The 27,257-nt window shown below is 39.8% G+C and overlaps 1 long non-coding RNA gene across 1 annotated transcript in view; it reads left to right on the plus strand.

Moving 5' to 3' along the window:
- The first annotated feature begins 431 nt into the window (after nucleotides 1-431).
- LOC105520353 overlaps nucleotides 432-27,257 on the plus strand; it is a 32,102-nt gene continuing 5,276 nt past the window's right edge. The window contains exons 1-2 of the long non-coding RNA XR_001003119.1: nucleotides 432-599; nucleotides 1,291-1,390. This is a non-coding gene — a long non-coding RNA (uncharacterized LOC105520353). The remainder of the gene's footprint in view (nucleotides 600-1,290; nucleotides 1,391-27,257) is intronic.

The following is a 27,257-nucleotide window of genomic DNA, read 5'->3' on the forward strand; positions in this document are numbered from 1 at the left end:
CAAAACTAAGCTGAATGCTTCGTAATTGCTGCATTCCCTGGGAAGCTGACTGTGAGATGGAGATTAGCGTGCAGGACATTTCTTACGGGTTGTTCTTGGGATCAACGCCTGTGGAGAGGAGAAGCTGAGGCAGGATCAGGAAGCGGGTAAGTAGAGTGCAATGCTGGTGAAGCGGCATCGCTGTCTGTGGTAAATATCCAGGGTTCATCATCTCTCGTCAAGATGATTAACGACAGGGACACATATGGTTGAGGTAAGGAGCGGAAAGTTTAACAAGCAGAAGAAAAGAGAGAAGAGACCAGCTATCAGACAGCCTTGAGAGAAAGGCTGGTCCGTGACTGACTGCAGCAGGTTTTATGGGCGGGCTTGAGGAGGCGGTGTCTGATTTATGTACGGCCCGGAGATTGGTTAGACCAGGGGCGACGTTTACGTAGCGCGCAGGGAAGGCTGGTCACCCCACCCTAATCTTAGTCAGCAAATAGGCTTTCCACTTGGCCGGCGCCATCTTGTCCACTCCTTACTGTACGCAGGGCTGGCAAAAAGAGAAGACGGAGCCGTTCTAGGCATGTTCTAGGCATTTAGAACATGCCTAATCCCAGGTAGTGTTTTTTGTTATTGTGTTTTGAGACGGAGTTTCGCTCTTGTTGCCCACGCTGGAGTACAATGGCGTGATCTCGGCTCACCACAACCTCCGCCTGCTGCATTCGAGCGATTCTCCTGCCTCAGCCTCCTGAGTAGCTGGGATTACAGGCGTGAGCTACCGCGCCGGCCCCAGGTAGTATATTTTTATTGGCACAACTGCCGGCATTCGCCTGTGCAAGCTTTCAGCTTTCTGTCTATGTCTGCGGCTCGATTTTCCAGGCTGCTGTTTGTTAGAAAAGAAAATGATTTGGGGGCGGCTTTTCATTAAAAGGAAAACCTTACTGAGGACTCTCATACCCTGATTATCTGCCTAAGTACTTTCTTCTTAACTCCTATATCACTGGGTCAGCAGCAACCCCAGTCAGACCTCAAGGGACATGGGAAGATGGGACGATCAGTCAGAGCTATGCTGAGTTGAGGCAAGAGGGCCGACCTTTATAGATTGCAAATCAGTGACTCATCGGAGGTGGGGCAACCTGGAAGGAAATGTGGCTTTGGGTGAGGCAGGTGTCTTCATAGGAGGCAGTCTCTTTGTATCTGGAGGGGCAATTGTCAGTGTTCCCCTAGACTGAAGGGTGAATTATGGAGAATGGAATAGAACGTTTTGTTATAATGATTTGCTTGATGACTTATTTCCTGTTTCCTTAGCTTCATCTTGCTGAGCAAAAATGAAGGAACCTGGACCCAACTTTGTTACTGTAAGAAAGGGTCTTCATTCATTCAAGATGGCTTTTGTGAAGCACCTACTGTGAGTAGATGATTTCCTGTCAAAGACAGTTAACAAATCCTCAGAATATTGCTTTATGTACAGTTATTGGAGATGAGTAACTCACATTGTCTTAATTGTAATGGTTCCTTGGAAAGTCATCGTGGAAGATGAAGGCTGGCTCATACATTTTCCCAGACAGGAATTTGGCTGCCAACAGGGAATTCTGAACAACTGAAAACTCCAGATGAATGCACAACATAATGATGGTTAAATTTAAAAAAAAAAAAAAAAGCATGGTAATAAAATTTCCATGAAATATTTTGTGTAAGCGCAGATAACCAGTCATTTTCTTTGTAGAATTGTTATTCTTAAATAATTGAGAATACTTTGTTCTTTATGATATGTGATGGGCAGCTATACTATGATTCTTCTGAGTGACTCAATTTTATTTTTTTCACATTTAATGACTTTGTTTCTCCTGAGTCAATGCACAGATAGTGTATTAATCAGGGTTTTCTGGAAAACCAGAACCAATTTATTATCAGGTACTGGTTCATGCGAGTGTGGAGGCTGAGAAGCCCCGTGAGCTGCTCTCTGCGAGCTGGAGACCCAGGAAAGCTGATGAAGGTCAAAGAAAGGCCTGAGAGCTGGACGGCCGATAGTATAGATTCCAGCCCAGGTCTAAAGACCTGAGAACCAGAAGCACAGAGGGCAGAAGATCAACATCCCAGCTCAGTCAGACAAAGAGAAAAAGTCCTCCCTTCCTCTCCCTTTTTCTTCTATTCAGACCCTGGATGGATTGGATGAGGCCCAGCCACATTGAGGAGTGCCATCTGCTTTAATCAGTCCACCAACTCAAATCCTAATCTCTTCCAGAAGCACCTTCACAGATACACCCAGAAATAACATTCAACCGGTTAGGAGCATCTCGTGGTGCAGTCAAGTTGACACACAAAATTAACCATCACAGATACACATCAAAGTTAAGTAATATTAACATAGACTTTGGCAAACTGTATTTTAAAACACAGTAGGTTAGTGAGTCTCGTTTAAGAGCACTAGATGAAAACCACAGATAAGGATGTTTCTGACATTCTGTGTCTGACCCTTCAGATTCCCTGCCTCCCTCCCCGCCATGTCCTGAACCCCAGAATGCTGACCTCTATGAACAGCCTCACCTGGGCTCTGTTACCCTCTGGCTTCCCATTGGCTCATGGAGGCACAGAGGAAGTTGGGGCAGGAGGACAGAATGGTTGGGGTACCAATGCTCCTCTCAGGCCATGGGTCGGCAGGGGCTACATTCCTGTGTGAAGCTCACTGCCCCACAGTTGTCTCCTCTAGCTCTCCGTGGGGTCTGGTGACCTCTCTCCTTACAGTCCCATCAGTCCTAGGGGAGGTAATGGCTCTTCAGGGGGCGCTGCCCATGGGTGCTTCAGTGTCTCTTGTTGGTTCCCATAGCCCCACCCACACCTGTGTAAATAGCTCTCCATTAACCTCTGCTCGGTTGCCTGGTTTGAGTGTACCATCTGTTTCCTTCCAGCACTCTGACTGATACAGCATTTTTGGCGTAGGTCTCCATCACATGTATTTACCTTTGTGTCCTCTGTATTCCTCATTGATCAGGGTTGTAAATTTTCTCTTCCTGTGACACTAAATTGCCCTTAATAAAGCTTGTTGACCCTGAAAGTCAAAGAGGGCAAAATCAGAGCTAGTCTCAATTTCTTAAAGTGGACATTATACAGAAGGTTAGGAAGTATTAAATACAAGTATTCACAGATGTGTTCCCCCCTGCCAAGCTAATAAACATACATATGTACTTTTGAAACCAGTGTAACCCCAGGTTGTTTCTGGCTCCTAGTAGGTGCTGATTGGAGCAATGAATTCCAATTCAGCAGTTTTTGTAAGCTGAAGGTGAGCTGTTAACATCTCTGCATCAACTCAGGTTTCCTTTTGCTTTTGTTAAAATTGAAGTTTTCCATTTAATATAAGATTTAGAGATTTCTATCTCAGAGCTCCCCAAGATTTGCTACTTTTGTCTAACCTTGTTTTTAATCTTAAAAATTTAGATTTACTTGTAATTCTAAGTATGAACATTAGTTTTGCTTTTATTTTCCATTTTACTGCACCAGAGGAGGGGAACAGATACCAAACCACTGGTTATTTTACTTCCATTGTTAATACACATGAGAATATCAGTCTTCTTGTGTACCTGGAACTTAAAAAAAATTGGTTTTTAAAAAATTATAGTAAAATATACGTAACATAAAGTGTATCATTTTAACCATTTTTAAGTGTACAGCCAAATGGCATTAAGTACATTTGCGTTGTTGTGCAACTATCTCTACCATCCACCTCCAGAACCTTTTTTTATCTTCCAAAATTGGAACTCTGTACCCATTATACAATAATGGCCCATTCTGTTTTTCTGTAAGCCCCTGGCACCCACCGTTCTACTTTGCTTCTAGGAATTTGGCTACTCTAGGTACCTCATATAGGTAGAATCATGCGGTATTTGTCCTTTTGTGACTGGCTTAGTCCACTTACCATAATGTCTTCAAGGTTCATCCATGTTATATTAATAGCATGTCTTGGAATTCCTTTCCTTTCTAAGGCTAAATAATATTCCATCGTATGAACAGACTACATACTGTTTTTCTTTTCATCTGTTGGTGCAAACTTGGGTTGCCTCTACCTTTTGGCTGTTGTGAATAATACTGCTGTGAAGATAGGTGTACAAGTATTTGTTCAATCTTTGCTTGCAGTTCTTTGAGCTATATATGCAAAAAAAATGGGATCCTGGATTATACAGTAATTCTGTTTAATTTTTGTGGAGCCACCATATTCTTTTCTGTGGTGGCTGCACCATTTTATATTCCCAATAGCAGTGCACAAAAGTTTTTCCACATCCTTGATGGCACTTGTTATTTTCTGTTTTTTGTTTTGTTCTGATTTATCTTTTGACATGGGACATTCTTATATATGGTTACAGATCCATCGTGGTGGTCTTCATCAAGTTAGAGGCTGCAAAGCATCCATATCATTCATTCTTCTAGGGATAAAGGCATTTGTAAAATATCAAATTCAATAACACTGTTAAATGTCTTAAACTTTGTGTGTGTGAGGGAGTAGCTACTGGATTTTATAAGTGCTTATTACACTTGAAGATGACACATTTCTTTTCTATTGAACATTTCACAGAACAATTTAATTGATTCCAGCTAATATTTTCTGAAGGCCACTATGTACCAGGTTACAGGTGAATGGGCCCATCAGTGAACAAAACCTTAAAAAAATTACAAATCATTTGGAAATCCACTATTACAGTGACTTCTTTAGGGATGACATTGTTTTCCTGTATGCTACCTAGGAAATGTGCTTCCTTCCGAACTCACTGTTATGTCTCAAGAGATTAGTTCATGGCTCAGAAGAGACATGAATGAGAGGCACTCCTTTTACGGCCCGCCCTTTGTGCTTGTCTCTGGCACTCACCACTTTCGACCTTGTCATTCATGTGCTTGTTTTATTTTCTTACAAGACTTGGAGTTTCTTGAGAGAGGTTTTCATCCGTATTTGATTTTCTACAATTATCTGCAGCATTTTGCATATAAGCATTCAAAAGATCTTTATTTCATTTGCTGAATAATAACGAACATGGCTGTTTTGTATTCTCTTTATGAGATGATCAGTCACATGCAGCCATGGAGGAGACACAGGGGAGGCTCAGGAAAACAGGGTATTATACTCACAGATCCTACAAAGAAGAGGCACGCCACACCACGTAGGACCACATGGGAAAAAACACTAGAGTGGTCAGGAGGCAGGAGGCAGGGGCTCGGGAAAGCATTCAACCAAAGCCTTTCCTGAGGTTTCCTTGGGGAAAGCAGGTGAGCAGCTTAGGATGGGCTAGTTTGAATCATCCTGGTGGACTCTAAGCTCTAGGGATAGTCCCTCATTGTCTAGTACCCAGCTCTGGGATGGTTAAGGCAGAAATTTCAAAAAAATTAAAATTTAAAAAATATATATGTGTACAATATCATACACATATATATACAAAATAATACACATATATATTGTGTTCGTACACACACACACAAGCGGCAACTCCATGCTGGGGAGAATGGTGAGTCTAGACATCCTGAACTCCAGAAAGATGGTGAAATAGGTAATCCAAGTCACCTCCCCATCTGCTCCTGACTTAGGTGGCTCCCTTGGTGGGTGAGAGGGTTGTTGGTCTGCACTTTGGCGCCCTCTAGGTGAGAACACTGCATAGCCATTCTGGTCTCTGCTGCATTGTACTTTTCATAGGAAAAAATTAGCAAGCTGACCTCTGTTTTGGAATACCTCAGAAGCTAGAATAGAAGCCCACTCACTCTCCTATAGCACCACTTTACCCCCACACACCTGTCTTTGCTAGGTAATAAGTAGACGCGGCTTGCAGACACAAAGCGTGAATACTATTAGTAAATTCACCTTGTGAAAGCAGCTCCACCTTCCTCTAATTTGGCCTCGGGGGTTGTTTTGCTATTTTATGAGTCTGTATGTAATTAGTCACAATTAAAATCTGAAGGCTAAGTATATTCACAGTCCAATTTCATCTGAGGCAATGAAAAATAAATAACCCACAGTGACTTTATTACTTCTGTTTCTCAGATGTGGGGAAGCAGAATAGTGCAGTGGGTCTCTTCACGCATCCACAGGACAGGTAGGATCTGCAGGGGCTTGAAAGTCCCATAGCTCAAGTTCATTTCACCTGGACTGTCAACACTGTCTATGGGCAAGACTTAAGGCAGAAATGTCCAGCAATTCTTTGTGTGCGAGGATCTCATTTCATCCTTCTTCCAGGGAGGAGAGGGGATGAGAAAAAATAACTCCCAAACCTCTTGTTACCATTCTATCTCCACTTCTGAGCTCTGTCATTGTTTATGTCATTTGTATTCCAGATTCCAAAAGGTTATGAAAGATCTGCCTGAGATCTAGTAGCATATTTCCAGCTGGCTCTTTGGAATCAAGAATATATACAAAGCATTATTGACAACGAATGTTTATTTACTCTGAAGATGGTTTCCCCTTCTGTGTGAGTCAGGGTTCTGCAGAGAAACAGAACCAATGGGATATACATAGTGCTGTGGTTTGAATGTGTCCCCTCCAGATTTCATGTTGAAATGTAATCCGTATTGAGGTGGTATTAAGACGTGGAGCCTTGTGGGAAGTGATTAAGCCATGATGGCTCCTCCATCATGAATGGATGAGTGCCTTATAAAAAGGGCTGGAAAGAAATGGATTAGGCCCTTTTGCCCTTCAGCCTTCTGTCACATAAGGATACCACCAAAAACAGCACTGATGGAGCAGGCCCTCACTAGATATGGAACCAGCTAGCGCCTTGATCTTGGACTTTCCGGACTGCAGATCTGTGGGAAATCATTCTGTTCTTTATAAACGACCTCGTCTTAGGTATTTTGTTAGATCAGCACAAACAGACAGGACAGAAATACCTGTAGGAGGAGATTGGCTTGTGTGATTACGGAGACTAAGGAGTCCCACCATCTGCTATCTGCAAGCTGGAGAACCAGGAAAACTGAGGGTTCAATTTAGTCTGAGTCTGAAGGCTTGGCAACCAGGGGAGCTGCTAGTCTAAGTCCCAGAGTCCAAAGGCCCAGAACCAGGAGCTCTGATGTCTGCGGACTGAGGAAGACGGATGGACCAGTTCAAAAAGAGAGGGACAGAGAATTCCTCCTCCCTCCACCTGTTCTATTCGGACCTTCAATCGATTAGATGATGCCTGTCCACACTGATGATGGTGGATCTTCTGATTCAAATGTGAATCTCTTTAACCATCATACCTTCTAAGTTCCCACGTTTCTTCTACCCTTGCCTATCCCTTCTTCTCTAACCTCACCTTGTCCTCCCTTACCTCCATCCCTTCCTCTCTCCCCTGCGTACATTTTGTGGAAAGCCTATGTATTAAGGGTGGACACAAGGCAGAATTGTTTCTCTGTTCATGGAACTTAGATACTACTGCACCAGCTACTGGAGAAAGTATTATGCACTTGCCAATTAATACACAGGATTTTTGTCACTTATAAACACAACAAAGCCCAAAATCTACCATCATCATTTTCTCCTTCTGTTCACTCAAAGTCACATCAAGAGAATAAATTGATTTTGTCCTCAGGACATCTTGTCATGTCTCCCAACTTTCCTGTATAGCTGATGGTTGTTACTCCAGACTTAGATTAGCTTATCTTCAGGGTTGTGGGTTGAAATGGATCTTCCGAAAGATGTGTTCAAGTCCTAACCCTGAGAATGGGACCTTATTTGGAAACAGGGTCTTTGTAGATGTCATCAAGTATTGATGAGGTCTTCCTGGAGTAGGATAAGCCCTAATGCAATGACTGGTATCTTTATAAGAAGAGGAAGTTTTAGATACAGACACACAGAGGGAGAAGGCCATGTGATGATTGAAGCAGAGTTGGCGTGTCTACAAGTCAAGCAATGCCAGCAATCACCAGCAATCACCAGAAGCTAGGTGGGAGGCACACAACAGGCTCTCCCTCACACCCTGCGGAGGGAACCAGCCCTGCAAACGCTTTCATGTAGAAGGCCCTTACAGAACTGTGAGGGACTAACTTTCTCCTGTTTCAAGCCACCCAGTTTGTGGTGATTTGTTAAGGCAGCCCTACATCCAGTCAGTGCAATAACTTTCAAATATCTGCTTGCCTCCAACACTCACACTCCATCTGCTCCCATCCTTGATCACTGTGGCATCCTGCACATAGCACTCAAAGCTGGGTCAGTGTGAGCCAAGAGAACTCAAGAAAGGAGAGACATAAAAGAGAAGAAGACCTTGGAGAGAGAGGTTTTGAGACTGGAAAGCAATCATATAAGCCATTGGATACTTGCAGAAATCTTGGAGTGGTCTCTGAATTTCCCCCAGAGCATGGAATGGGGGAATTCGAAGGACAGAGAGGCTTCTGTTGCCTTTTGCATGGTGTATAAGAAATCTCATTGAATCCTCTCTGCCACTGCATGGGCTGGAACCACTACCTGCAAATACAGCAAGGAAGCTGAGGCTCTGTGGGGTTATCTCTTGCTTAAGAATGAATGACTGGACTGACAAAGTTCAGCCATAGAATTAGAACCCAAGACATTCTGCTCTATAGTGAGTACTGTTCCTTACCACCCTTATATCTCTAAATCAACAAACTGGGTTATTTGTTTTTCTTGGCCCTAACTTGCTATTTACCTATCTGGATTTCCTTCTCTTTCCCGCTGCACCTGGTCAAAAGCTGCTCATCCTTCAAAGTCCAGTTTAAATTTAATTGTCTCTGTATAAATGTTCCTGAGCACCTTAGCCTGAAGAGATATGAATCAGTCCCACTGAACAAGACTAACTGACATGCATATAATTTAATTTGCACAATTGAACACCTCCTGAGTTATTTCTTCAGTTATTGGCTTGGTCTCTTTGTATCTTTTGTTCTGAGTTATTTTTTTCAGACTGTTGTAAGCTCCTTGGGCAGAGTCCATAATTTATACATCTTTGTATACCTAGTGGGTCTCAGAACAGTTCCTTGCACACACAAAAAAGGGGCAAAATGAAGTCAGATGTCTTGGTTCTAACTACAGTTGTCTGTACTGGAGTTGTTAATTCTAGGATATTGAATGCTTTTCTTAAACTTCCCGGTCTCTGTCTCCTCTTCTTTGACAATAGGGGTTTGAACCAGTGAATGTCAGTTTCCTTCAGCTCTGTTGGGCTGGGGCACTGCTCCTTTGGCTTAGGGACCTATGCCAGGAAGAGGGAATGTGGGACTCCTCTGGCCCAATTTCCAGGCCCCAGCAAGCTTACCTTGTCAGATTTACCAGATGGTTGGGCTGCAGGCATGACCTTGGTGTCCCTTGCAGGAAACAAAGGCCAGGTGTGATGCTGGCAGTGTGTCTGTGTGTCTCAGGAGTCTCTCTGATGTTCTGTCCGAGATAACGTGTTGGGAGATGCCAGATTTCAACAGGACAGATCAAGCCACATGTGCCCAGAAAGGCTTTTGGCAACATCACATTCACTTAGGAGCTGTGGTCCACAGGGGACTGGGGAATGATGTTCTGAATGGTGATGGAAATAAGTGTTCTTATTCTTGTTTACAGTGCCTTTTTGGGAAAATGGGTGAAATAAGGTTTTGTGTGTGTGTGTGTGTGTGTGTGTGTGGTGTGTTGAAGTAGGGCTGGAATGGAAACTTGGGGTGCGATATTTGAAGCTCTGTAGTACCGTTCCTTATTGAAGTAACACCCCTCCCCTAAGTATAAACTTGTGGATGGCTTCCCCAGTGCAAGTTTATAAGTTTATAAACCCCAATCTTTGCAGATTAGACGTATGGGCAACTGAATTTTTATATACCAGCAGATAAATTTTAAGAAATTTAAAGCATAATCATGTACATCCAAATGCTGGTGGTTTGTGCTGGCTTAAGAAGCAAGAATATTCCTTTGGTTGGTGTAGCATTTCTCTTTACTGAACAGCATTAAAATAGCAACAACCAACTATGCACTTTAGAGAGAACCATCTAGACGTAGAGAGAAAGGAATCAATTTGTCTGTAGGTAGCAATGTCTGATAGTATCTATAAAATATTACAGCCAAGGGAATTTCAAGGGAGTGGAGCAATGGAGATTTTGTGCTTAAAAAGGGATCAATTAATTGGCAATCAGGTATAACTGTAGGTATAATTATATAGAAAACAGGCAACATGAGATCATTTATTTATTATTATGAGGGGATAATTTTATGCTCATTTTACTGAGGCTAATTTCTTTTTATCCTCCTAAGAAGTAGATGTGAACATGCCTATTGTGTGTATTTGCAAAGGAAATTCAAACAGTATGTCTTTGTTTCAGAAGCAAATGCTGTTAATGTTGCTATTTTAGAATGACTTTTATAATAGTTATAGATGTTCTCGTTTGTTTGCAAATACATTTAAAATAACAAAAAAGGAATACTTGGGGATTTGAAGAGCATGTTTTCAACTTTAATTGCATTCTGTATTTAGAATTTAAAGGGGATCCCTGATCTTTGTTTTCTCATACGTTCCACTTGAAGCATATTATTCTAGGGCAGTGGTCCTAAGCCGCAGATTTTTGTCTCTTGCCCCCACCCCTCCCGGTCACATCTGGCAGTGTCTGGGGGCATTTTGATTATCACAATAGGGAGGGTCCCCTAGTACAGGATTCTAGTACGTAAAGGCCGGGGCTGCTGCTAGACAGCCTAAAACACACAGGATGGTTCCCATCCACAAAGAATCATTCCAAAATGTCAGGAGTACTGAGATGGAGAAACCCTGCTCAAAAAAAAAAAAGAAAAAAGAAAAAGAAAGAAAGAAATTTTATTTCCTTCTTACAGTAATCCACAGTTAATCTCTAACCCCATTTTGTTCACAACAGCATGGTGTCATGACTTAAAGGTATATCTCAAAAGAATCTCTCATATCAGTGCAGAACAGAGAAATTGTGTGCAGCCTACGTGTGATTTGTCACTTTAGTACTCTGTGGTAGGTTATTTGACATTTCATGCTTCATAGTCTGAAATGCCCTCTCTTAGTATACCCATCTGACATTTTCGAGAGACTGATGTTTGCCTAAGAATGCTTAAGTGATGGCCAGATTTTACTCTGAGTGATAGTACCACCTGAAAGTGGGTGAAAAAAAGGAGGGAAAAAAGTTAAATTTTCATTCTAAACATTTTCAAAGTTTGATTGGCAATAATTAATTCAACAGCTAAGAAGGGACTGCAATTGTTAAAAATCATAGCTATCAAATGTTATGGCATCTGGGAACCCTAGTGGTTGGCTACTTAACATGATTTTTTAGGACAATTCTACTGTACTTCAGCATAATAAACTGAAAAGACATGAACAAATGTGCCAACTGCTTCCCTTTCTACTCCCATCCCCTGCTCTGGAAAGAAGCCCTAACACCTCTAATACCACACCGCTGTAAAATAAACCCAAATGTTGTGCTTGTTTTACTGCTATGCATTGAGCATTATTATTTGGAGATACTCTATGCTGCTTCATTAAGGATCTTTCATACTGGGTGGGGAAACTGAGTCAGGGGATAATTAAAAGAAGGAAGAAGTCAGATGACTTCAGATTCTGTAGGCTCCTGCATAGAGAACACCTTAGGAAAAGCAATCCTTCATTCTCAGCACACGGAAGAAACACATTCCCAACTTCTCAGTGATGAACGCTGTTTCCTAACAGTGTGAGGTTAACGAACCTCCTTATTTTTGGCAGGATGAGGAAGTGGCAAGCAGAAAAACCTACCAAAGGGAGCCCAGTTCCAAGGCTTTAATTGCTTATGTGACTGTTAAGAAAAGAGCCACCTTCTTTCATAGTAGAAGGATACAGTTCTCTATTCCCAAATCTGGCAGCTATTCCTCAATTATAGAAAGAAGAAGGAAATTAAAATGTGATGGATTAAATAAGAGGGTGAACTGGTACTTATTTCCTAACTAGAAATTACCATTTTTGTGCTTTCAAATTGATAATTATCAGCACCATATTTTATTCACTTTTGTCATAAGGTCCTTCCTTTTAATTAAAATTGAGATGCTTCACATTTCTTGCCTTCACTTAAGAAAATCTTTCAAGCGTTTAAGTCCCTGATATTGGAAAGCTTTAATTACAGCACAGAAAAAGAAGAGTGGAAAGAGCCGGGAGTGGGGGGATGTGTCCCTTCATTTCCCAAGAACATGATCACACTGAGAACTCAGGGAGGTCCAGTGCGTTTGTCAGCTTGCCAAACATTATGTTCATTAAAGGTCAGAAAGTATCCCTAGGGGGCGGATACACGTGAGCTCATTTCCAATCATTTTACCTGCTCTGCCTCATTTCAGAGCCCAGTCAGATCATCACCAGACTTCTCAGATTGTCCTAAAAAAATCTGCATTAAAATTAAGTCACAACACACATCTGGGTTTGCACCTGTATCTCACACCTGTGAGGAATGCTTTTATATTGAAATAAGACAAGATTCTCCAGAGAAACAGAATATATATATATGTATTCTTACAGACACATATGTATGTATATATACATATATGTATACATATATATTTCAAATTTTATTAAAAATTTTAAAGATATTTATTTTAAGAAATTGGCTTGTGTGATTGTAGAGGCTGGCAAGTTCAAAATCTTTAAGTCAGGTCAGCAGGCTGAAAACTTAGGTAGAAGTCAATGCTACTGTCTTGAGGCAGATTTTTTTTTTTTTCCAGGAAACCTTAGTTTTTGCTCTGAAGGCCTTCAGCTGACTGAATGAGGGCCATGCACATGATCCAGTTATCAAGGAGAATCTCTTTTACTTAAAGTCAGCTGACCAAGTTGTCTACAAAATAGCTTCACAGCACCTAGATAATTTTGATGACATAACTGTGTATTATATAGCCTAGCCAAGTTGATACATAAAACTCATCATCACAGGCATCAAGCTCAAATGTTAGGATTTGCAGTGGACTAATGCATACTTAAGTACCTGGATGACATCCAGAAGGGACAAAAGCCCAGAGCTTCCCCACTCAGCGTGCTGCCACCTCCATACCGATGTTGACTCTCTTTCTGTTTTCAGGGTCTAACCCATGTATTCTGGTTCTGACCTGCTCTATTTTCTCCTTATCCTCCTGGAGCAGGAGTGAATTAGCAAGTATGTTGAGTGGTAGGACAGATTTCACTATTCCTTGAATGCCAACAGAACTCAAAGTCTTATGTCTCATGATTTTCCACTTGATTTCCATTTTTATGCTTTGAGTAATGAGGTTTAACTTACCTCTCCATTGGGAATATAGATTCCTGGAAGGTAGAGAATATTTCATCTCATTTTCTGTGTGTAGAGTTCACAGTTAGGGTTCAGGTGATACTCAGAAAATACATTCAGAATTTTAGAGATGTATGGAGTTGTGAAACTAGCAAAATATTAATCATTCTTTTGAGACACAGTCTCACTTTGTCACCCAGGCTGGAGTGCAGTAGCATGATCTCCACTCACTGCAACCTCCGCCTCCCAGGTTCAAGTGATTCTCCTGCCTCAGCCTCCTGAGTAGCTGGGATTGCAGGCACCCACCGCCACGCCTGGCTAATTTTTGTATTTGTAGTAGAGACGGGGTTTGCCATGTTGGCCAGGCTGGTCTTGAACTCCAGACCTCAAATGATCCACCCACCTTGGCCTCCCAAAGTGCTGGGATGACAGGCATGAGCCACGACACTCTGCCTAATCATTCATTTTAAGTGATTAAATCATCCATTCATCTTTTAGTACATCCATCATCCTTTTTCCTTCCTTCCTTCCTTCCTTCCTTCCTTCCTTCCTTCCTTCCTTCCTTCCTTCCATCTATCCATCCACTTATTAATTCAATAAATATTTACTGTTTTCCTTCTTTTGAGAGGTGTTTGACCTAAACTAAGAGGTATGGAGGTTAAATGACTTGTGGGAAATGAGAATGTTTTATTCTCTCATTTCCCACAAGTCACTTATATTGCTGCTAAAATTTAGTAACTGTAATAAAAATGCATGATTCCGGACAATGTATCTCATTTTATTTACTTCTAATATGGATATCAGATTGGTTCTCCTACCTCTGAGTCTCAGTTGAGATCACAAAGGGCTGATAACAGCTCATTGGGAATTGGCCATTTGCAACCAAAGTTTGTGATATAGTTGGGACGACTAATTGAATAACTGGGTCACGACAGGAGACATCTTAAATTACTAAAGCGACATGATTTTGGAAAGTGTGGTTTCATTTGTTTCACTAAACTACCAGTAATACCTTATGTTTCCAACTTTGGTTTTTGTCAGTTAAGATCTGGCTTAATATCCCTTATGGAAAAGATGGACAATTTAGGCAAAAAGTATAAAGATAAAGTTTAGGCAGGGCACAGTGGCTCACACCTGTAATCCCATCACTTTGGAAGGCTGAGGCGGGCAGTTCACGAGGTCAGGAGTTCAAGACCAGTCTGGCCCACATACTGAAACCCTGTCTCTATTAAAAATACAAAAAGCAGCCACGTGTGGTGGTGTGCACCTGTAATCCCAGCTACTCAGGAGGCTGAGGCAGGAGAATCACGTGAATCCAGGAGGCAGCGATTGCAGTGAGCCAAGATCGCACCACTGTACTCCAGTGTGAGACTCCATCTCAAAAATAAAAAATAAAAATAATAAAGTTTAAAGGAGAAGTATATATTTATGTATTATATATTTAATTAGCATATGCACCAACCATACAACTGCCTTCAGAAAATACCTTTCTGACAAAATTAGAATGGAGTAAAGGAGACATAGGTGGTAGGGAGGAGAAGGGTTAGGTGGGTAAATTTAGGCTGTGCCAAAAAAAGTGGGGCCCCTAGGAGTGGGGTACCTAGGACTAGCATTGGCAGAAACCACTTGAGCCTCCAGCGAACATCCTTTTGCTGAGGCCTCTGCATGGTTGATAGAGCAGTCCCAAAGATGTAAATGGAGCAATTAAGCATCATTCAATTTATAGTGCTCTTGGCAAAAAAAGATCTTCCAGAATTCTTCATCTGCCCTAGGCAAACCTTTAGAGGCTCTCCTTTTGCTTATTCACACTTGTGGCAATTTTCCAAGAAGAAATTCCAGTAGAAAGTCTGTTTTTTAATCCAAATTAAGCAAATGGGGAAGTAGTCTAGGATTATGGTAGGAGTTGAAATTCTGGTGTCAGACTGCCAGAGTGCAAAAACCTGGCCCAGGTTTCCCTCCTGTCATACTAAGCAGTTAGGGGGCGGGTGTGCAGAGGTGGTGGTGGGGGGTTGGTTTACCTTGACTAAGCTGCTTCTCTGAGCTTCCACATTCCCACTTGTAAAATGGAGTAATAGCAGTCTTTACTTGGCAAAGTGGTTAGAAGGACTAGATGAGCCACTTCTGAAGAAGTGCTCAGTGCATAGTAAGCAAGAGAAATGCTGACTATTGTTCACATGTGTACAGTGAATGGGACTGTTACATGACCATCACATCAATGATAATTACATTTCCATGATTTTTCCTTTTAACTCATAATACCTTTGGGTATTTAGCTGGAACACAACATAATTTACTAAATGGATACAGTAGAATGCTCTTTAATAATGATGTCTACTTTGTTTTCTTGTCCTCAAATCAAATGGAGCCGAGTGCAGTGGTCCAGCTATTCAGGAGGCTGAGGTCAGAGGATAGTTTGAACCTAGGAATCTGAGGTTAGCCTGGGCAATATAGCAAGACGCCATCTCTAAAAAAAAAAAAAAATCAAATGGAGAAAACTATTGGTCTGTGTTCTATGTTATAGACAAGATACAAAAAATAAACTCAGATTAATACAAGTTAACCAACTCTATAAAAATTCATAGAATTTTGTTATTTCAGCTGCCTTTTCTACCACTATTATATTTATTGACTCTACCTGGGCATGCTTTAAAAATTCCATAAACATGTAAAAGTATATTCATAACGAGATATCCATCAACATTGGGAGAGAATCTAAAACAACTTATCCCCCGTTCTTTTACCCAGGTGTATTTTCTTCAAAGCCACCTATCTGTATCTGAGATTATATTACACATTTAAAGTTTTCTAGTTTATCATCTCTTCGTAAAATGCATACCTGAGGAGGGTGGGGACTCATTTGGTCTTGCTCACCAGTGAGCCTCTGGTGCTCTGATAACACTCCAAAAATAAATGTAGAATGAATGTCAAGTAAATAAATTCAGAAAATGGGCATTTATATTACCAGCTTGAATATGTATACACGATTTCAGTTAATACCCGCCTGCTTTTATTATTTGTCTTGTGAGGTATGACATTTCCAATACAAGCCTTGCCCTACTGAAGCCATCATTTGCTGAATGTGTAATTTTCATCAAATTGTACTTTAATATTAATCAAAATGAAAAGAATCCTCTTCTAGATATTTGTTGACCTTGAGCTTGTATCATGTTTGCATAATGAGATTTAAGTAGAACATACTTTAAGGCGCACAGAGCTATTTTTTCGTATTCTATTACAGACAAGATACAGAAGACAAACTCAGATTAATCCAAGAATCAAAAAGAAAAAGACAAAAGATCAAGAAAAAGCTGTTTGTTTTTTTTTAAGATTAGCAAAACGCACAAGCCCTTGGTGTGATTATCCCAGAAGAAAATAGAGAGGACATAGTGAAATAATATTAAGAATGAAAAAAGTTATCTAATACAGAATTAGTAAAGGTTTTTAATATCATGAGAAAACATAATTTCAATAAATTTAAATCTTAGTTTAGACAATTTTCTAGCAATTATAATTTTACAAAACTAACTCAAGAAAAAATGTGAATAAACCACTAATTGTCAAAGTATTATATACAAACTCGTTCTTAGCCTAGAAAAAAAACTGGGACAAGTCCTCAACTTATTCTCCATGGTTAATATAACCTAGATACCAAAGTTTAAATCTCTTTTTATGAATTATATGAATTTTACAAAAAATTCTAAATAAAGCATTCATAAATTGAATATTTTAAAACCCCAAATACATCATGACTCAGGAATGAGGCCTGCCTTGACACAGAAAAACTTACTAATGCAATTCACTACATTAATAGAGTAATGTAGACACACCATAGATCACCTCAAAAAGTGCCAAAAAGGCAATAAAATTGAATAGTTATGGCTTGTAAAAACTGGAAGTAAACTAAAAACAGATGGAGACTTTTTCATCTGATAAAAGGTATCCACCAAAAACAAAAATAAAAAACAAACATAAAACAAGTAAACACATACAAACCTACTGTGAATTTCTCACTCTGTGGCTACAGACGAGTAATTGCAGGGTCTTTGGCAGCTAACAGATCTGGAGGAGCCCTTGTCCTTTTGTAGGACTTAGAATTTTAAGTACAGAATTTCCAGATAAGTTTGACTGAATAAATTGGCACCAACTTTGGAAAAAAAAAAACTGAACCTTCATCACAACCATCTTGGATTGCTGAGCAGGAATCCTATACAAGATAATTTTTTAAAAAAGATAAAACAACAACTCATATAATGTTTAAATAAACACATATTAAAAATGTAACCTGTTCATTAATGAGGGAACCAAGATCTTACAGTCAATTCAAAGAAGAATTCAAAACGCATATACACATACATAGGAAATAAATGCTGAAATAAATTTATAAATAAATGCAAAATTAGTCAGTATTTCCAGGGCAATTGTGAACTATAGCTCCACTGGGTACAGTTTGTTTGAGCTTTTATTGGCAGGAACCAGTTGGATGACAGTTTTTGTGGAGGTGTGAAGTAACTCAAAGACAACAAAAAGCAGAGCCCATGCAGAAGGTGCCACCCCACTATCCACTTGCCCATTTTAACATCTTTCACAATTTCTCCTAACAGTTTAAATTATATTTTGATGTTGACCTCTTTTAAATACTCGATTAGGGAATAATTTTCTTTATTCTCTGATGTTTCTGATGCTCGGCATAATAAAGAGTTTTTATTTTCTTATTTCTCTTTAAAACATGAAATCAGTGGAGCCATATGCCAATGTCAGTTAGATATGTCTGTGAGAAGTTAGACCACACTCCTGTTGGGCCCCAGCTGGATTACCTCAATTGCTAGCAAAATGCTTGCAAGGAAAATGTGGAGACAGCCTAAGCTACAGAAACCATCTTGCTTTTTCCTGACAACATAAGTTTTCAAAGCAATATTTAAACAAAAGACAACATTTTTTTCCCCAAGTAAATATCTACAGCCTTCCTCCTAGCGTATGTTACTCCCAAATCACGTCCTTGTTATTTACTGGTATCCAAATGTCTACATGTGGGAGTATTCCTTGTGGATTAGGGTGTTAGTATCTAGGAGTCTCCTCTTTTATGAAATGCAAACATTCTTTGAGCACAATTGCAATATCAGCTGTAATATTTACCTAAATGTTTCCCAAGGATAAGTGGCTTAGGTCAGAGCCCTGAGGCTACAGGATGTAGGGTTTGACCAGCAAGAGATTTGAGGGCAGGTAGCTATCCCATGAGAAAGAAAGTATCAGACACAGCAGCATTATCCCAGGACATAGGGTCCTGGAGGTTAGAGGCAGCCCACAAGAAAGCAGGGATCCCAAAAAGAGACAGGAAGGTGCTAAGGACAAAACTCATCTCTGTGTCTACTCCCAGCCTGATCTTTGATTACCAGAATGATCCAGTTCACAATTTCCAATGCTAAAGACAAAGAGGAAAGAATTGGGGCTGAGACTGACCTATGTTGTTCGTTTATATACAGGACATTAGGTACCCTATGCCATTGACCTCGTAGAGAACAGGCAGCATTTGTTGTCTGCCAACTCTGGATTCTGCAGGCATCAAAGGATTAGACTCTCATAATGAAATCAGCCCTTTAAGCTACTCGGAAGACTTACGATAGGGATCACTACCCAGATTAATTTGCTACCAAATAAAGAATGAGAGGCCAAGATAAACAAGAGAGAGCAGCCAGCTGGTAGGGTTTGAAAAAAAAAATGCAAGCCATTCATTTTCCTTTTGTTCTTTTATTTCCAGTTGAATTATGATGGCTCATCTTTTCTAACCTGATATGAGCTGAATTTTTTATGATTTAAATTTGCTCATTATATTTCTATTGCAGAGTGGTTCTCTGAAGAAGGAACCTGCTGCTGCCTGTCATGGTGCCATGATGGTATTGTGCAAATCCTCAAGGCAGTTTTCCAGGGCTGCTGTCAGCCTGGCTCATGCCCTTTAGCCATTGGGCAGTAAATGAGGATCTCTAGGACTGAACATAATTTGAGGGGCCCAGTGCAAAATGAAAATACAAGGTACCTTGTACAAAATGAATTAAGACTTTCATCAGAGTAACAGGGGCCTTCTGAGTCCAGGACTCAGACCACACACCCTTGAAGTTGACCCTGGAGGTCTCAGTGATGGAATAAGCAAATCCTTTCTCACTAGCAATTACATAAACTGTCTTGCCAGAGACTGAAGACTTACAACTTGGGAGTCAGATACACTTCGTAGCTCAGAAAGCTGACTTTAATAAAAGTAGTGCATCTAGAAGAAAGCTGTTTATTTATAGAGGTGGCTTGATATGTTTTGAATTTGTGTCCTTACCCAAATATCGTGTCAAATTGTCGTCCCTAATGTTGGAGGAGGGGCCTGGTGAGAGGTGATTGGATCACAGGGAGGGACTTCCCCTTACTTTTCTCTCAATAATGAGTTCTCTTGAGATCTGGTTGTTTAAAAGTGTGTGACGCCTCCCCCTACTGTCTCTTTCTCCTTCTCTGGCCGTGCAAGACACATCTGCTTCTCCTTCACCTTCCACCATGATTGTAAGTTTCCTGAGGCCTCCCCAGCCATGCTTCTTATACAGCCTGTGGAACTGTGAATCAACTAAACCTCTTTTCTTTATAAATTAGCCAGTCTCAGTTCTTTATAGCAATGTGAGAATGGACTAATACATGGCTTCACCTCAGATTTCTTGGAATCTGTAAGTTGATCCAAATTGCTTGACGAATACATTCTCTAGGGATCCATGGGAATCTCTCTTTGAGAAGATTTTTCTCTTGTGGCTTCACTTAAAATCTATCTGCCTTTACATGTGTGCATTTATATTGAGGTGATTGATTATTTGGGTAACACCTCCATGTATATGAGGTGTATATTTGTATTAGGGTTTGTAATTCTGTCAGCAGGAAGCAGTCATTTCAACGGACAGTATTTAATTTTTAATGTAGGGTTTATCTAACCAGGTTCTGCAGAGGTGTTCTTGGGGTACCCCAGTGCTCAAGTTAGGAAAATGCTGCTTTCGGTCTAAGTCAAGTTCTAATCTAAAGGTTTTGAGATCTTAATGATTAATAAGTTCTATGCATGTTCTAATGACCATATGTAAAGCTAAATGCCATATGCAAACTAAATCTTTGAAAGAATTGATGGAAAATGGCGATCTTCATTCAGATAAGATTTAGCCTACTGGTTACAAAAAATTCCAGATAACCACATATCGAGGAAGAATAATGTAGCAGCAACAACAGTTTTGAGTACTCATAGTATGACAGATACTTTTGGTGTATTTTTCCAGTCCTGTGAGATAGATCTTTGTTGATCCTCCATTTTGCAGATGAGAAAAATGAAGCAAGAAGGATTCAGTAACTTACCCAGGTCTCCAGGCAGCGAGAGGCAGAAGTCAAATTTAATTCCCCAGAATCTGACTCTAAAGCAAGTGCTTTACCCTCTCAATTTCATTTCTCTACACACTTGTGCTGGAAAATGCATGAAAGTTTGCATGATTTCAAACTTTCACATGAGCATGAAGATCAGCAGAATTTATGGGGATGTGAGTGTTTTAAATTGTAGGTTTTATTATTATTCAGGCATAGTGAGTTCAGCAGATCAGGAGATGACTGCCATTGAAAGGATGGTTTATTACTCACAGTTCCCAAGAGGAGGAGGCAGCCACTCCATACAGGGCCCTTTGGGAAAGTGCCAGGGTTGGTCAGGAAGCAGAGGGACTGGGAGGAGAACATGGACAAGAGCCTTCATTACAGTTCCTATGAGAAGGAACAGGTGAGGCAGGATAGACAGACTTAGGATTGTCTGGTTTAAATAATTCCAAAGGGCTCTGGGCTGCAGGGGCTGTATCTCATTGCCTGGTACCTGGCCATGGGATGATTTGGGCAGGTGAATGGTTGGGGAGGCTTGTGGGAGTCTGATGAAGAAGGTCTTTGGGGCATGGGCTCTGGGTTAGTTGGTTTGCATCTGGAAGACGCCCTTGTAGGCAAATAATTTATCTTTAGGAATTGGCTATCCCTGGGAGTAACATTTTTCATAATCACCAGCAATGAATGAGAGTTCCTGCTCCCCCACATCCTCACCAGCATTTGGTGTTGTCAGGGTTTTATATCTTGTCTGTTCTAATAAAAGTGTAGTGCCATCTCATTGTTGCTTTGACTTGCAATTTCCTAATGACATACGATGTTGAGAGTTTTTTCGTTTGCTTATTTGCCATCTGTATATCTTTTTTGACAGAGTGTCTGCTCAAGCCTTTTGCCCATTCTTTAATTAGGTTGTTCATTTCTTTTTGTTGAGTTGCAAGTATTCTTTGAATATCTTGAATAATATTTCTTTCCAGATATGTACTATGAAAATATTTTTCTCCCAGTTCATGGCTTGTCTTCTCATTCTCTTAACAATGTCTTTCACAGAATTTTGGGTCATTTTTGTTTGTTTTTAAATTTCAATGAAGGTCAGCATGTTATCACTGTACTCACGGTAAATTAGATTTTCTCCTGTCTTCTTCTAGGGGTTTTACAGTTTTGTGTTTACATTTAGGTCTGTGACCCATTATGAGTTAATTTTTGAAAGGGGTGTAAGGGCTAGGCCTATAGTCATTTTTTTTTTTCCTGCATGTGAATGTTTAGTTGTTACAACACTGTTTCTTGAACAGATTATCTTTTCTCCATTGTATTGCCTTTGATTCTTTGTAAAAAAATCATCAGTTAACTATATTTGTGTGGATCTATATCTGAGGTCTGTATTTTGTTCCTTTGATTTATTTGCCTATTATTTTGCCAATACAACACTCTCCTGATGATTATGGCATTGTAATAAATATGGAAGGTGAATAATATCAGTCCTTTTACTCTTACTCTGTTATTCTTTAATATTGTATTGATTATTTTGAGTCTTTTTCTCCTCATATAAACTTTAGAAGCAGCTTCTCAAAATCCACAAAATAATTTCCCAGGGTTTGGATTGGGATTGTGTTGAGTCTATAGGTCAACTTGGATAGAAATGACATCTAGACATTGAGTCTTTATATAAATAAAAATAAAATATTTCTCCATTTATTTAGCTGTTTGATTTCTTTCATCAGAATTTTGTAGTTTTCATCTTGTACTTATTTTGTGAGATTCATAAGTATTTCATTTCAGAAAGTGCTAATTTTAATGGAAAACAATTTATTTTTCATTAAAATGTATTTTTAATTATAATTTAATTTGTAGGAAAACAGTTTAATTGTGTTAACCTTATATCCTGCACCTTATTATAATCACTTACTAGTTGCAGAAATTATTTTTGGTTATTTTGGATTTTCTACATAGACAACACTGTCATTTGTTAAAAAGAGCAGCCTATTTCATTTTTCTCATATCACTGCATTAAGACTCCCAGTAAAATGTTAAGAAGGAGTGCTGATAGAGAACATCCTTGCCTTGGTCTTGACGTTAGCAGGGTAATTTCTAGTTTCTCACCATGTTGGTTATGATGGTAGCTCTACATTTTTAAATAATATTCATTATCAAGTTAAGGAAGTTCTCCTCTATTCTTTGTTGAGCTGGGTTTTACCATGAAAGGGTATTCGATTTTCTCAAGTGCTTTCCTGTCTATTGATAGGGTCATGCTATTTTTCTTCTTCTTTATATATAGAATGGATTGCATTACTTTCTTTTTATTTATTCATTTATTTATTTTCTTTTCTACTTATTTTAGATTGAAAGGGCACGTGTAACAGGTTTGTTACATGGGTAAATTGTATGTCACGGGGGCTTTGTGTACAGATAATTTTGTCACCCAGGTAATCGGCCTAATACCTGATAGGTAGTTTTTCAAACCTCACCATCCTCCCACTCTCATTTGTGGACTGGATAAAGAAGATGTGGTATATATACACCATGGAATACTATACAGTTGTTTAAAAATGACATCATGTCCTTTGCAGCAACATAGATAGAGCTGGAGGTCATAATCCTAAGTGAATTAATGCAGGAATAGAAACAAAATAAATACTTCATGCTCTCACTTATAAGTGGGAGCTAAACAGTAAGTACACATGGACATAAAGAAGGGAACGATAGACACTGGGGTCTACTCTCTTAAGAAAAGGCAAGATGACATTCTGGTGTCCACCTGGCTAGAACAGAGAAAGAAAAAAAAAAAAAAAAGAAGACTGACTCGTCCCCAGGGCGTCTTCCTACACTTCGATTCTGAATGATACTATGCTTTCCATCACTCCTTTCTGTTCTACTCTTAGCACAAATATCCTTAAAGAGACTTTTAGGGCTGAAGTCAAAGTCACTTTGTTTCACGTACATACCCCAACATCTGCTACTTGTTTTCTTGATACTTAAATTCACTGAACAGGAGATCTGGCCTTTCTTTCCAGCCTTTAATTGATGGTTAAAGCTTTCTGAAAGGCTAGCAGAAGTAGTCTGTTAGTGCAGTTGGGTTTCACTCCTAATTCTTAGTGTCATTCTACAGTTCTTTCTGAAGCCGTGACCTGTGATCATCTTGATCAGGGATGAGCAATCTACAACTCATGGGTCAAACTCAGTGAGCTGCTTGTTTTGTATGAGCTGTGAGTGTCCACAAAAGTTTTACTGGAACATAGCCGTGCTTCTTCTTTGTCCCTGTTTTCAAAGACCAATTTTGTTCTATGACAGCAGAGTGGAGTAGTTGCAACAGAGACTGTGTTTCCTGCAAAATCTAAACTATTTACTCTTTGACTCTTTACCAAAAAAAAAAAAAACCCCAAAAACAAACCCCAAAAAATTGCTGACTCCTGGTATAGGTAGTGTGAGGTTCAGTTTCTGGCTCCACCACTCACTACTGGGGAGGCATTGAGCCAGTGCCATTCTCCTAGGAAATGCTCCACATAGCAACTATTGGCACACAAGTCATGTGGAGATGGGGAATCCTAAGGAAAAGAATGATCGACTTTGGATAAACTTATTGAACTTTTGAATTCTCACAGTATCCTGGTTGTATAATTTCTGCACATATGGGATCTGCATCTTGAGTTTTTTTCTATCCAGTTCATGTTTGTAGAAGTATCTTACATGTGCAGATGATGAAGCAATGCCTTTAAGCAAATACCTTTAAACAATGCCTCGAGCAAAATGATGTATTTTAGTGTCGAGTTTATTGTCAGTATTACCAAGTACAATGCTTGACTCCTGCTTTGGTAATGTCAGGAAGTGTGGCAGATGGTGGGGAGACAAGAGGAATCATTCAGGAAGAAACCAGGGAGCTCCCAGGGTAAAAGAAGCAATTAAAATGCAACCCTTGGATGGGCTCAAATGCAGTCTGCCTCCTCTTCCTTACCATGGGCCAGATCCAGTCTTTCTTAATTGAAAGGGTCAAGCTAAAGTTCTTATCAACAAAAGTGGTGTCGCTTAGGAAAATCATATTCCTTAGCTAATTTTAGGTGCCGTTTTGTGCTTCCTGTTTTACCAACCTTCTAAACAGTAAATAAGAGAACATTGCTGTCTATAAAAAATCTTTTAGTTGTAGTGTCAACTTACAAAAGAATTGACAAAAAGGAGTGGAAGTTCTTTTAAGTCCTTGCTAGGCTGCAGAGCAGAGCTAGAAGAACATAAAGTCTTAATCCTTTCCCTGCTTACCTTAGGGGTGGTGGATGTTTTTCAGGGCTCCATGGGGGGCTGGCGTGGTGTTTGGTCATGGTGACTGGGGAGCCAGATGATCTATCTGAGCTCTGGTGTTGGCTTTGCCATGTAACCCTGAACTGTCGAATCAACCACTATTCCAGGATGGTTGATTTTATGTGTCAACTTGGAGATGTTTTGGGATGAGATTAACATTTAAATTGATAGACTAAGTAAAGTGCATTGCTCTTCATAATGTGGGTGGGCCTCATCTAATCAGTTGAAGGCCTGAATACAACAAAAAGACCGGCTTCCTGGAGCAAGAGGAAATTCTCCAGCAATTGCCTTTGGATTTCATCTGCACCATTGGCTCTCCTGGGTCTCCAGCCTGCTGATCCACACTGAGACTTGGACTTGCCAACCTCCATAATCACATAAGCCAATTCCTTATAATAAATTTCTTTGAATACACACACACACACACACACACACACACACACACACACACACATTTGATTTCTCTGGAGAATCCTGACAAATTTAATTCTATGAATAGAATAAAAGTCTCTGTTAACTTAAAGTTCCTGTTCAGTTTAAAATTAAAAAGGTACTAATGGCTCCTGGGTTGAGTCCTTGACCATCATATGCACACGTGCTTTAACCCCAAACAGACAGCTTCGTCTTTCTTTCTTGCACAGGCAAAATGGCTTCTCATCTTTGGAGTGGTCGAGAGCCTAGGTGCGGGATCCAGACTCCCTAGGTTCAAATCCGAACTCTGTCACTTGGTAGCTTTGTGACCTTGTGTAAGCCACTTACCTACTCTAGGCGTCAATTCCCTCATCTGTAAAATGGCAAAATAATACTCACCTCATAGGATTACTGTGAAAAGTAATGACTTAATGCAAGTAAAGGGCTTAATGAATTATCTGGCACTCAGTAAATGCTTGTCCCAGTTAGAATAGATCTGGTTCGTCTGCAGTGATGAAACATCTGTCTGCTCAGAACTTGGCTAGAAATGCTTAAGCAGTTGAGTGGAGCCTTAAAAGAGGCAAGTAGAAAAAAAAAATTCTGCTATGTGCCTGAAGGAGGGAGAAATGAAATCCTTGACAAATAGAATGAATAATACCCTAGTTACTATTATTAATATGTATTATGTGGCTAGATTCACCTTGTTTTCTTGCTCAGGGAAAATAATTTCTCTGAATATTGGATTGATGCTTCTATCAAAAAGCATCTTCTCTGTCCTGTTTAACAGAGAAAACGTGGTTCCCCTCCTCCAGTAGTTAAAGCCCTGAGCTGTGTCCGCCAGTGCCCAAGCAGAGAGCATTTAGTATCTTGGGCTGTTATCAAGGAGCTTCTTTATAGAAGCACTGACACCTTCGGTGGTTGGGGGTGGGGGAAATAGTTAAAATGCAAATGTACCAGTATTTACTAGTTTTTGGAGCTCATGCCTCGTGCATTTCATTCTGAACTTGTTACTCAGTGCCTCTGAAATCACCCTTGCTAATTTAGGCCTCTCGGAAATAATTCCACCAAGGCAGAAAATTAGCAACCAAAGAAGTTTCATTGGCCTTTAGATCATTTTCTTTCATAACTTGTAATTTTCCGTAAAATTGTAAATTTTCTGTTAAATTGTAAATTTAACTTTCTGTTCTCCATTGACTTTTCATTTGTCCGTTATATTATATGTGTAGTGGCAACCTTGATTTTTACACATGATCCACATTCACTTAGCAAGGGTTGATCCATTATGTGGACCCCTTCTGGGGATGTGTGGACTGTGTCTATCAATTTAAGAATGTTATATATGGACACATAATGGGTATTATGAATATTTTAGAAACCTGTACACAGAAATAATGCGCTTCAGGGACATTTTAAATGGATATTCCTTATTTTTAGCTGAATCCCCACTAAGAGTCTAGGTGTATTATAGGTGAGTGATCTGTGCCCTTGATAACCTTAAAATTTGGAATTTCTGTACTGAATAAAATTCATGCTAAGCATTTAAGGATGGTCTGTTGGATTCATGGAAAGTGTTATCTACTGGATTCATAAGATGGATCTTGGAGAACTTTTTATAAATAGATAATCCCATATGCTATAGCTATGAGATTCCTAGAGCATAGAGATAATCGCTCTTTCATCATTGCCATTTATAAATTTGAAAAAAGTCAGAAAACTCAGTGAGGAACCTTAAAGAATATCTAGGCACCTAACTCTTGATGCATACAAGCTACCCAGTGTAAGAATGTGCATCTTATGAATACCGAATATTCAGCATGGGTTGAAAGGCGTGTGGGATAATCGTGTGATAGTGGGAGGAGGATGGCCTTTATTATTTGTAAATATGGTATTTAATGCAACCCAAGTTTAAATTTCAAACCATTTCTCATTAGTGCATTTTCATGTGAAATTTGAATAGTACGAAATCAATTATGCAAAGGAAAAGTACTTGACTATTGATAAGAAAAAGGAATGCTGTGTTAGGAGTCAGGAGACGTAGCTCAGTAGGCACT

This window comes from Colobus angolensis, unplaced genomic scaffold (genome assembly GCF_000951035.1).
Source record: "Colobus angolensis palliatus isolate OR3802 unplaced genomic scaffold, Cang.pa_1.0 Scaffold38, whole genome shotgun sequence".
NCBI lineage: Eukaryota > Metazoa > Chordata > Mammalia > Primates > Cercopithecidae > Colobus > Colobus angolensis.